Genomic DNA, 10469 nt, shown 5'->3' with positions numbered 1-10469 from the left:
TTAGTTTCATATCGAGTCGGAGGGGGCGGGTTCATAGGCGGAAGGTTTCGAACGCAAGCCCCGCTTCCCGGATCTCAGGCTGTCTCTGCGGAACCACAGTAGACGCGTTTCGCGGTGTAACTGGAGTTTGGCGTCCTCCTGTGCCCCAGAGAACTAAGCTTCCACAGTTTTAATAACTCTTCGAGATTTGCACATTATTCTGTGTCTGTGTCATAAATGTAGACTTGAGATGCAGTCCTGGCTCCGAGTCAATCGGTTCTTTGTTCATGCATTCAACCAGCATTTATTGAATTCCCATTATGTATTAGGATTTGGGAATATAGCCGGGGAAAAAGTCAACCTCCCCGAGCACATAGAGTAGCAGGGAGGCAGACAGGAACCCAGTTTTTTACAATTCAATGTGGTGGAAGATGAGGGCCGGGCATTTAACCCTTCCTGAGAAGTCAAGGAGAAGTTAGTCAATGAACAGAGAAAGATAAAAGAGGCCATGGGGAGCAACGTTGCTGGGTGTCATTTCCCCTTCCCACTCCATTTCTCTCTTTTCTCTCTGGCAATGATTACACTATAGAGAGCATGGTGGAAACCTTAGGAACGCTTCTTGACTCCTTCAGGCACTGCTTATGTCTAGCTGTCTGAATTGCTCTGCATCTCCTGCCAATCATTGTGTCACTTCCCATCTCTCTTGCTCATCCTTTGGTAACAACTGTGAATCTGACATAGTCAACAGGTAAGTTTGGGCTCTCACCGAGTTTATTGTGGAGGATGCAGAGGAATTGTAACTCATACAGACTCTTAATCTGGTTAAGGGATTAGGACTCAAAGATGAAATAATTAGAGAAAAGTGCAAAGGAGCGTCCAGGCAAGTGCTGGCTGGTGTGGAGGTTCATACAGTTAAAAGAAGGGAGAGGAATATTATTAAAGATTCGATGACGATGGGATGGATGAATGTGAAGGATTTGATGGGGCAAAGAAAGAGGAGGGAAAAAGGAATTGCACGGGGTGGAAACTGCTAGAGGTGGAGTTTAGTAAAAGGAATGAACAGGGCATACTCTGAAAAAAGCCAGCCTATCAACCCAGGCTACAGTCGAAAGTCCAGCGTCATTGTTGTTATGTTCCTCATCGTCATTATGGTGAAGTCCTTACCGCCTATATAAGGTTCACTATGCACTAGGTATTGTTCTAAACCCTGGTAAAATCCAGTTATCATCTACAGTTTGGTTAATAGTATTGTACCAATGTCAATTTCCTGGTTTTGATTGTTCTACTATTACATAAGAAGTTCTCTAATGGGTGAAAGGTACATAGGAACTCTGTCCTTTTTTCTAAATAACATTATTTGGAAATAATTTGTAGTCCATAAGTTCCCCTATTTAAGGTATAGAATCCAATGGTCTTTAGTATATTTAAAGTCATGCAATTATCATTATCTACTGCCAGAACAGTCTCATCATCCCCATCATACTCCTCAACCCTACACAGCCACTAATCTGGTTTCTGTCTCTATAGATTTGCCTGATCTGAAGAAATGTTTTTTTGTTTCTCTGCCCATTTTTAAATTGGATTGTCCTTTTATTGGTGTGATATAATGATTTATAAGAAATATGTATTTGGTCAATCAGATGACCAAATATATATTTCTCAGATATATTTGGTCTTCATTTGCAAATCCTGAAAATGCTTCAAACGTCTGAATGTCTGGATGTTAATGAGACTTTTGGACTCCTTCCAAGGGCAGAGGTTGTCAGGGGAACCAACCACTGGTGATTACAGGCTGGGAATTTGTAGTCCCCAGCCCCCAACCTCCTAGAAGGGGGAGAGTGGCTGGAGGCAGTGACTTAGCCAATCATGACTATGCAATGAAGCCTTCCCAAAAACCCAGAAGGAGAGCATATTGGTCTCTTTTTGCATCTTGCTTCCCTGAGATTGTTCTTCTGTGCTGGGAACCAGAGCACTTCCACGTGCCACCAAGACAGGCCCCAAGTTCCTCGAAGACAGGAGCTCCTTTATTTGGGACACTGCATCATGTATGTCTTCACCTGGCTAGTAATTTGTGTTCTTTACAGTATTGTTTATTAAACTGGTAAAGTAAGTGTTTTCCTGAGTTCCATGAGCTACTCTAGCAAATTAATTGAACATAATGGGGAGGTTGTTGAAACCTCCAATCTATAGCTGGTTGGTCAGAAGCATAGGGAGCAACCTGGGACTTGTGACTGGCATCTGGGGTGGGGGGATGGAGGGCATCCTTGTATGTCTGAGCCCCTAACCTGGGGAATCTGGTGCTGTCTCTGAGCAGGTTACTGTCAGAATTGAGTTGAATTCTTGGACACCCTGCTGGTGTTAGAGATTTGGTTTGTGTGCATGGGAACCACTGCCCCCAACACACACACATTGTAATTGGGTTGTCTTTTTACTTGATTTATTATTACTATTTTTTTAGCTGTAGGAGTTCTTTATATATTCTAGATTCAAGTCCCTGTCATATATGATATGCAAATTTTTCTCCTATTTCTTTGGGTTATCTTCACTTTCTTGATAGTGTTCTTTGAAGCACAGAAGTTTTTAATTCAGATAAACTACAACTTTTCAAATATTGTCTTCTATTGCTTATGATATTGGTGTCAAATCTGAGAAATCATTGCCTGACCTAAGTCACAAAGATGTACTCCTAGGTTTTCCTCTCAGAGTTTTATAGTTTTAGCTGTTACATATAGGTCCATGATTCACACTGAGTTAATTTTTGTGTGTGGTATGAGATGGGGATCCAGATTCATTCTTTTGCATGTAGACATCCAGTTGTCCCAGCACCATATTTATAAAGACTATTCTTTTCCTCTTTGGCAAAAATCAATTGACCATTTGTTTCTGGACTCTCAAATCTATTCCATTGATCTTATATGTTTATTTTTATGCTCTTTGTATTATTCTTGCAACTTCCATGTAAGCCTAAAAGTTTTTCAAAATAAAAATGTAATAAGTAAATAAGCTAATTTAATTCTCAAAACAACTTCACAAGATAGGTATTATTATTATTATTATTATCCTCCTTTTACTGATGAGAAACCCAGGCTCAGAAAGGTTGAGTAACCTTCCTTGGGTTGCATGGTTAATCACATGAATTATGTGTCAGGTCCTCTCTAATAACTTTACACTCATTAGCTCATTTATTTGTCACAATAATCCATTGAGATATGTACTATTGTTGTCCCCATTTTATAGATGAAGAAACTGAGGCTCAGAGAAGCTGAGTCACTTCCCTAAAGTCCCGCAGACAGTAAATAATGGAGTCTCCATTCCCATCCTATGTTCTTAACCACACTGCTATGTTATCTTCTCTGTTTCTGCTAAGAAGATAGATAATGTTGGATGGTAAATTTTGAGCCAAATCATAGATGGTCTTGAATTACAGTGTTTTGACTTTTTGTCAGTGATTTCCAAACTTTTTTTTTCTTTTTAAGCTGGAAAACATTTGCGCAAATGAAACAATTTACAAAGGAAGAAACTAAGACTTAGAGAATTAAGAATTTCTCTAAAACTCTCTTAACTAGTCAAACGTAGTCTGTCTCAATCTGATGAAGCTCACTTGGATAGGAAAGTGATGAAGCCAGGAACAAATCTGAACAGAAAGTATTATCTATCAATATTGTGGGCCACTAATTGCAGCCAAACCAGTCTCATTGTTTGAGGGATTTAAATCTGGATTTGGGGGCAACTCTGGTCAGCCAAATAAAGGAGTCCTCTGGCGGGAAATACATAAGTGGCAGTCTAGGGACTCAGGCTAGAGGTTCAATCATCAGACCAAGGTTGATACTAAGCCATGAGAAAAGAGTCAGTTCACAGAAGAAAGAACAGATGAGGAAGGCTTGAGACACATGCAGTCTGGAACAGGAAGAGACCAGAAAAAGCCAGAGGAGGAGTAGCTAGCTGCAAAGTTTGGGAGAGGCCCACAGGAAGGAAGAGCTTCAAGAAAAGGAAGGCTTCTGCCATGTTAGATGATGCAAGAGGTAGAGGAAGACTGAGAAAGGACACAGGTTTGGCAAGAAAGAATTCTTTGATCTAGGAGAGCAGATACATAAAAACAATGGGAGAGAAAATTCCTGGTTGCCAAAGAGGCTCATGAAGCAATGGAGGCAATGAGAATCGACCACTTATTTGAAAATTTAAGATAAAAGAAAGGAGAATTTGGACTGTAGCAGCAGGGTTCAGAGGAATTGAGATGAGAAAGAAGATTAGGATCATAGATTACTTTGTCCAAACTCAGATTTCATGCAGGATGTCTTTCCAAAGTATACTTGCCCTTGAAGATTTCCTTCTAAACAGTTTAATGAACACCTGCAGGTGCTGGCCTTGTCTGGGTATCAAGATACATATGGAGGAGAATAGACCAGAAGAGGCTATGCCTGCTCAGAGCTTGCATTCTAGATGGGGAGATGGACTTTAAATAACTAGTTATGCAATTAATGTTTTTAGTTTTAGTTTTTACAAAGTTTCACAGTCTCCTAGAATGTGTTAAAAAAAAAAAACCCAGCTCCCTATGCTCCCTTTGCCCATTCCCCACAAGAAATCACTTTCACCAATGTTAGCTAATTAGTTTGGCATTTATTTCCATATCTCCAAATAGTAAGTCTTGTATTGCTACTTCTTGATGTTTGACCTTTAGGGAATATCTGCTCACTTCCCACTATAGAAAATGGAGATCAACCTCTCCCTCTAGCCTCCCATATTTTTGTATATCCTTCCCACTACCCTGTCTTCCCAATATGGTTATATTATAATTTTGGTGAGATTAATCAGCAGTGTTTATATAACTGTGCATGCAGTAATAATTAGCCCTTATATAGCATTTGCTCTGTGTCAGGTACTTTTCCAAGCACATTGCCCATATTAATTCATTTAATTCTCATGATAATGTTATCACCATCATTCCATTGCACAAATGAAAGCACTGGGGCACAGAGAGGTCAAGTAACTAGCTCAAGACCACATAGCTAGTAAGTGGCAGATCTGGGATTTAAATCCAAGTCGCCTAACTCTAGAAGTCACAACCCAGAATCCCTGTGGAAGGACACAGCTGTATTGGAGTGAGTGCCTAACCCTTGAGAAGTGTATTTATTTCTGGAGTTCTCAGGTATAGCTGGCTGTGCATAGCCCCATCTCCTGGGCAGACATCCCTTCCTTGCTAAGGATCCAGGCTACAGAGGGGAAACCGCAACTCCCTTCATCCTTCCCCCTAAGTTGCTACCTCTCCTGTCCCCCACTGAGAGTACTGTAGGGTGCCCCCTCTTGATACCCACAGATTTGCAGCTCATTCATATAGTAAGCTATTGTTACATTTCTTTTCCTAAGTAACTGATTTGCCTATGCTCAGTAGCTGCATTTGCTTGGTTTTCCAAGGGCTCTTTGCCAGTTACTCCCCTGGCTCTTCATTAGTTTTTAAATCTGTTTTAAAATGTTCAGTCATATAAGGTAGTCTATTAATTTCACCTTTCCCCTAGAAAATGTCCTTCCTGGAGCTTCATGACCTGCTGTAGTACATAGGAGTTTTCCTCTCTCCTTGTTGTACAGTTCTTCCTAGGAAACCCCTTCACTATCATCTTGAAAAGTCCTTTCTTCCCTTCTATGTTGAATCTCTTGTTTTCTATATCTGTGCCTTCCTCTTTCTTGGTTAACCCCTCATTTTCGTGGAGTGTACTTTCGTGAGAAGGGTGCATGGAAGATTAATTTTTGACACTTTGCATGTCTGATAATACCTTTATTCAGCCCTCACACTGGATTGATAATTTGGCTGGCTATCAATTTCTAGCTTGAAATAATTTTCCTTCAGATTTGTGGTGACACTGCTCCATGCCTTTTAGCTTCCAGTGTGGTGTTTAGAAGCCCAGGGTCATTTGATTCCTGGCATTTGTTTATAACTTTTCCCTCCTTTGGAACATTAATCCCAATGTTTTGAAATTTAACTATGATGTTGCTTGATGTGAATCAATTTTCTTTCACTGTTCTGGGCATTCCAAGGATCCACCAGTATGGCAACTCATGTTCCTTGGTTTTGAGAAATTTTCTTTCATTATTTTATCAGTTATTTCCTTTTTCTTTTCTCAGTTCTCTCTGGGATTCCCATATTGATGTTGGGTCTCCTGGACTGGTCCCATGATTTTCTCATCTTTAATCTCCTAACTCTATCTCCTTTCTGGATTTTCTAAACTTTACCTTCCAACTCTTCCATTAATTTTTCTTACCCAGCATCACACTTTTAATTTCCAAGTATTCTTTATAGTTCTCTTTGGATGCCTTTTTTTTAATGTTTATCATATATTCCCTGTCTCAGAAAAATAAGAGGTTTTCTGAAGTTTTATTCTCTATGTATAATCTTCACTTTCTCTGTGTTTTTCCCTGTTTTTCTTTTTCTCTATTGTTTATGTTAGAGGCTTTCCTCACATGCACATAATTGGTTCTTTAATAAGTTCTTCCAATGAGAAGTACAGAGAGATTTGACCTAATTGTAGGGGAGAAGTTATGAAAATTGATTTGGAAAAAGAGATGTTGGAAATGAGCACTGAAAAGTGAGAATGTAAAAAGAGGGGATGAAGTAAGAGGAAGGAACTAGAAAGATAGGAACCGTGGAGAATGGAAAACCCACCGTTCACTGGGCATTGTCTGCATAGGGTCCTGAGAAAAGAAGGCATGTGGCGTATTTCATAACCTGAACAAAGTCACACAAAGAGTGAAACACAAAGTACCACGAGTCTGCAGAGTAGACAAGGGGAGATGGTGTAGAACCCTCCAGGCTGTATCATGAATTACTCCTTTACCTTAAAAAGAAGGAGGAGCTACTGGATGGTATCAAGGAGGGGAATGACAGGATCAGATCTGCAGTTTAATAATCACAGACTGGCTGCTACAGGGAAAATAGCTTTGAGGTCACCATCATATCACCCAGGTTAGAGATGATGGTGACTTCAACCATGGTGGGAGAGCAGAGACGGGAAAGGAATGAATGGATGTGAAAGATATTCCAAACTCGGTGATTGGTTGGATATATGTGTATGGAGCAGAGGTGGGGTGGCATGGCTTGAGGATGAATCTTACATTCTTGGCTTACACATGGAGATGATAGCAGTGCTATGCACAGACTGAGAGAATAGGAAAGGGTGCAGGTCTTGAGAGAAAGATCATGAGTTAAGTTCTGGATAACCCCTTGGATGTCAGAAAGCAACAATGCCATCCTCTGTGTGTTGTTGGTTCATTCTGTCTTGGTTCATTGGATGACCTGTTTCTACATCCCTTACCTCTGGTTTCCCTCCTCTGGATGAATGCTACTTTTTGTATTTTCCATCTTAATAAAATCCTGACTGCAGGCTTCTGTAGCCAGGGTTCTGGCTTGTTTACTCACTATTACAGTGAGCAAAATAAAACTGACTACAGGGGTATGTTCTAGGACCCCCAGGGGATGCCTAAAACTGAGGATAGTACCAGACCCTATGTATACTATGATTCATCCTGTACATACATGCCATGATAAAATTTAACTTATAAACTGGGCACAGTAAGAGATTAACAATAATAATTAGAACAATTATTAACAATATAATAACATTTTTGTGAATGTGGTCTCTCAAAATATCTTGTACTGTACTCACCCCTTCTTGTGATGACAGACATGATAAAATGCCTACATGATGAGATGAAGTGAATGACATAGACATTGTGATATAGTGTTAGGCTACCACTACCACTGACCTTCTGACGATACATCAGGAGGATCATCTGCCTCTGGACCTCAGTAACTGAAACCACCGGAAGCGAAGCAGTAGATAAGGGGGACTACTGTGAATCTCCTACTGTGTGCTTGGCACATAGTGGGTTCTTCATAAATATTTGTTGAAAGGAGAAATAAAGAAAAGTGAAGTGTTCTAGTGATGTTTGGAGCCACAGAATAAAATGGCTTATCTTCCTGGATTGTAAAACTGATGACTTCATCTGACATTTTGTAAAAAAAATTGTAAGTCAAGTAGTGGTATAACTTTCAAGTTATTTTAAATGATATTTTATATTAAAACAGGAACAGATTTTAAAGAAGAATGCAAAATTCATAGGACTTTAAAAAATTATATATATGTCAAGGAAATGCACCATAGCTGCCCTCCACTGTGCCCCCCACCTCTCTGGCCCGCAACCCTCACTAGCTGTCAGGGTAGAAATGTGGATTCTGCAAAGAGCTGGGATTAGGGAAGGAAAAGCAGGAGCCTGAAGAAAATGACCTTTGGGTGAGCTACTCAGGGGAGGGTGTAAACAGCTAAGTAGAAGTACTGTCCTGGGCCAGTGCAGCTACAGGAATTTGTGACACCTCAGTTCTCCAGGCTTCTGTGTGCTCTAGTAGGGCCCTAACCCGTGATCTGGGGCAGAGACACAGTGCCCATCTCTCAGCAGCAATGCCAACAGTGGAAGTGCAAAGAGGTGAGGAGTCCTTTCAAGGGCACAGGCCGGCCAGCCAGAGTGAAAGGTCAAAAAGTGACCCAAAGAAATCATTTACTATCCCTGGAATGTCAGCTACTGTTTCAGAGTCTGTTTTTTGAGTTTTGGGTGGTGGTGGGCGGGGAAGCCCTTTGCTTCGGACTGTGTAAATGAACTCTCCTTCTTCTGCTCCTGAAGGCCACATGGCTTGCATCTTTATCTCAGTTGAAAGAGAGCACTCAGTCTGAGGACCACTTCTGGGTCCAGTCCCTGCAGATGTGGCCAGTGAGGAAGGTCTGTCTCCTGTCAGGTCAGAGGCAGGGAAAGAACATGCTCACAACTCAGAGTTAAGTGGTGTTCAGGTCTGCAGGGGAAAGCTGAAGTGGACCTCTGTCCTGAACAGTCACTGTATTCCTGAAAAGTGCAGAAATCAATAGCTGGTGAATAGAAGCCTGGCTTTCAAATTGAAGCATCCTGTCATAAATGCCACTTCAGAGGCAATTTATCCAACTTGATTGATCTTCAGTTTTCAGCTGGCTATCTTTCTATGTTGAAGTTTCTCTACTCCCCAGCCTTTCCATAAAGAAAGAGGCTAAAGAGTGTATAAGAAGAAGCCCTGAACCAAATTGAAGACCTGGAGTCTAATTCTGCAGTTTCATGCTATAAACTAGCTGGGTATGCTGGAATAAGTCACTTAACTTTCTTAGGCTTCCACTTTCTGCAAAATGAAATCACAAGACTATATAATCTATAATGTATAAAAAAAGCCTCATTGTTACAAGTAAAAAAAAAAACCCTCATATGGGGTATTATGTTTAGTACACATGGTGTCGGGGGGATCACAGGGAGAGCAGTGTAGCACAGAGAAGGCAAATAGTGAATTGTGGCACCTTACTACACTGATGGACAGTGACTGCACTGGGGTATGGGGGGGACTTGATAATATGGGTAAATGTAGTAACCACATTGTTTCTTCATGTGAAACCTTCATAAGAGTGTATATCAATAATACCTTAATAATAAAATAAATAAATATTTTTTTAAAAAAACCTCATACTCACTTAAGCAAATCTAGAAGTTTTTTGGCTCATGAAACTGAATGGTCCAGTGTAAGTTTGGCTTCAGGCAGAGCTTGATCCAGATATTCAAATGATGCTAGAAATCTTTCTCTATTTTTGAATCTTCTTTTTCCATGTTGGCTTCATGCTCAGGGAAGCTCTCATATTCTACTGATTTAGCAATGTTAGCATACATAAGTATCTTAGCTAATAGTTCTAGCAGAGTCAAGGTGCTGGAGCTCATAGGCTCTACTTACGTCACAAGCTCATTCCAGGAAAAGAGGATATACTGTTCTGACTGGCTAGGCCTGGGTCACTTGCCCATTGACTAGGGAGACACGAGTGGTTTTCAAAGGAAAATCACTACATTGCTAGGCAGGCAAAAATAGCAGATGTTGGCTACAGGTGGTATAATAGCAAACACATAAATAAGGGTTTGAGTCCAGGCCCTGTGGCTAACTAGCTAGTTAACTGAGTCAGTTATTCAACTTCTCTGAGCCTTGGTTTTCTCATCTTAAAAATGGGATGAGTCTCTGTTGTGTGGGACTAAATGAGATCGATAAAAGATGCCTGACGTGGTAGGAGCACACAAATGTTCAGCGTGGGATGCTATGACTTTAAGTTAATAGTTATAAACAAACATTTCATTTCAATATAGGAGAAGTTCTTTAAAACTTAACATCTCTAAGTCATCTCTTGCAGAGTGAGGGCTTCTAATTTTCATCCTGACAAATCCAGATTTTATATATGATAAAGACTTGAACACTCAGGTTATAGAGGTTTGTTTCATTATTTTTGTTAACTCAAGATTAATTTGGCTACAAGATTCTTTTGGTTTCAACTCTTGGCACTGAGAATCACTCCAAATTCTCTGAATCCATTCTCTTGCTTTAAGCCCATTCTACTGAATAAATTGCATTTGCTTGTTGATAGTAGAGGATCTTAGAACACTTTAAGGCTTTT

The sequence above is a fragment of the Manis javanica genome, chromosome 4, assembly GCF_040802235.1.
Source record: "Manis javanica isolate MJ-LG chromosome 4, MJ_LKY, whole genome shotgun sequence".
NCBI lineage: Eukaryota > Metazoa > Chordata > Mammalia > Pholidota > Manidae > Manis > Manis javanica.
Note: the sequence above shows the minus strand (reverse complement) of the source record.